Source organism: Lolium rigidum, chromosome 6 (genome assembly GCF_022539505.1).
Source record: "Lolium rigidum isolate FL_2022 chromosome 6, APGP_CSIRO_Lrig_0.1, whole genome shotgun sequence".
Classification (NCBI taxonomy): domain Eukaryota; kingdom Viridiplantae; phylum Streptophyta; class Magnoliopsida; order Poales; family Poaceae; genus Lolium; species Lolium rigidum.
Window position 1 is genome coordinate 243,793,206 of NC_061513.1, and position 2,601 is coordinate 243,795,806.

The 2,601-nt window shown below is 41.0% G+C and overlaps 1 long non-coding RNA gene across 1 annotated transcript; it reads left to right on the top strand.

Annotated features, from left to right (window-relative positions):
- The first annotated feature begins 1,074 nt into the window (after nt 1-1,074).
- LOC124667980 lies at nt 1,075-2,354 on the top strand. Its single transcript, XR_006991507.1, has 2 exons — nt 1,075-1,634; nt 2,115-2,354. It is a non-coding gene; the product is annotated as an uncharacterized LOC124667980 (long non-coding RNA).
- The last annotated feature ends 247 nt before the right edge of the window (nt 2,355-2,601 follow it).

Consider the following 2,601-nt stretch of genomic DNA (forward strand, 5'->3'; position numbering starts at 1 on the left):
ATATTCTGTAATGAATCTAATTACTCTAATTTGATATTCTAAATTGTTCATTTTTAATAGAAACTTGGTAAAACTTACATCAATTTGAGTTAATATAAACTTAAAACGAAAAAAACAAGCAATGGTATATTGAAGTTCAAAGAAAAGCTATTGGATATATGCATATTTAAATGTGGGACTATTAAAACTAGCATGAAGCTCGTGCGTTGCTACGACGTCAGGTGAAATTACTGGTTGCATATTTTCTTTGTAATTATAAGCGGAATCACCCAAAAGAAAATTCTCGCATCTAGTAGCAAAACAGATTACATATTACGCCACAAGAGGCTGAATTTTTAGGAATTTTAAGTTGTATAATTTATTTCCATTGGATCCTTTTAATATTCATTAGTCTGGTGCAGCAAAACACCCCTTTTCCTCCTTCCTCCACGAACCTTAGTCTTCAATTACCTTTTTTTAAAAAAATTCCTTCCTTTGTTCGATTACTTTTTTTTAATACAAGTTTTATGGTGATTGGCATTTTTAATGACCCTCCATCCACCTCGATCTAACGGTGCTAAATAGACGGAACCAAAATGACGGAACCAAAAATATGGGACCGAAACCAAAATTTGTGGGACCGGAACCTTAAATATATTTTGCGAATATTATAAAAGACGAACATCCTTTTAAGTGGCCAAGACAACAGATGAAACTACACTAATCTTAAAGCAACAAATAATTGAGCATTTGTGCACAGATCTTAAACCCACCATCAATCTCTCATGAACGAAATATATGTAGATATCACTGTCGTTCTCATCCTCTCAATCTCTCAATCATTCTCTCCCGGCGATCCCCGCAACGGAGGGAAGTGGCAGAGGCGGCTGTGTTCTTTATCAACCTGGATCAACACGGCCGGGCCGGCAAGGGGAGGAGCGGCGGCGTTCTTTATCAACTTGGATCAACATGGCCGGGCCGGCGAGGGGAGGAGCGGCGGTGGCGTTGGTCGTGGCCGGCGAGGAGAGGAGCGGCGGCGGCGTTGAGTGGCTGTCGCCCGTCGGAGCTAGGCGAGAAAGGAGCAGGCCGCGGCGGCTCAACTTCACATCCCGGTAAGGTTGTCCTCCTCCTGTAGATGCATTTGTTCTTGATGTCACTGGGGAAATTGAAATATGTTTCTCGCTATGGTCCTTGCCAGGTACCTGACTATAGAATATGAACATACCATAGTCAATGCATACCCATTATTATTTTTGGTCTAAGATTTTCGTTTTGTTCTAGTTTCCAACACTAGGATTTAATGTTGAGCGTATCTGGGAGATACAAGCTCATGAAACTGTAGAGTTATGGACAATAAATTGTTCTCACGTTTCAGGCGAAGGCACTGCGTCCTTTGGTTGGATGTAAGATTCACTTCATACTTTGTCTTGAACTTCAATTACTGAAGCTTTGTGCCATTTTCTTGTTTGGCAGTGGTGGCCATTTGTTTGATTACTCAAGTGCGGTTGTGGCATTTCCATTGTTAGGATAAATGGAATTCTGGTGCTAGGATAAATGGACTGGTTTGTTTCCTCTAAGATGGATATTTTGCAGCCACAAGCCAGAGAAAAAGGTGGTAAATGTTGGCACAAAATGAAGGTCATGTGATTGCTAAGGTGATTCTGTTTTCCTGTTAAGTTAAGTTATCTAGGAGTATTTTTTTGTTGTTGTGTTGTCTCCAAATTTTGCATTTGGGGATCACAGTTTTGCATGTCACAATGTTTAATCCTCCGCAGTTGATCTACCGACCTGACGCAGAAGTAATTCTTGGGGTTCATTATTTGTTTCTTTAATGTATTGGATTTGTAAGTAGCAAGATGAACAATGCTCCTCACTGGGTAATATAAAACAAGATACCAGTCGAAGGCAGCTAATCGACCTTTGAGGGGGAGCTTTTCTTGTTTAGCACATTGTTTCCGAGGCGGTAGTGGTGATTTGTTGGCGAAGAAGAGTGCGTCATCGTCACGAAACACCTGCTGGGTGAATGGCGCTTGCCGGCGGCGTGAATTGGGGTGATAGGCACACCGCAGTCGAGTAGTGTTTTTACCTGCATCATTTTTCTGTTGATCTTAATACTATCTATGCTTTTTTGCCAGGATCCGTCCGAACCACACGAAGATTCGTGGAGTGTTGTTGCCCCTTCAGGCGACCTGATGTTGGGCCGAGAGCCTTGGACGAAGATAGGTCATCGCCATGAACGAGTCAACATGTGTCTTTGCTAGAGTGGACGGACCGTGTTCTTAGTGACATCTACTTCACTTTTTTTACTTATCAAAAGGATTGAACGATTAAAAGCCTTTTATCTATGTTGATAAATTTATTCTCTTATAAATTTTTGTGTTTATTCGGTACATTTGTAACAAACCATGGTGTTCAAAATATTTGTACCTCGTGGTGTGTCTGCAGAAGATGCGAGTTGATATGCACATTCTTATGCCTTTTATCTATGGGTGGGGACTTTCCGCAGTATTTATCCAACACAAAATGATTGTGCAAGAATGCCACCATTGCTAAGACGCCAATAGACATAATAAGAAATGCTGTCTTCTTCAATCAAGGATAGGAGCTTGGAAACACTGGGTA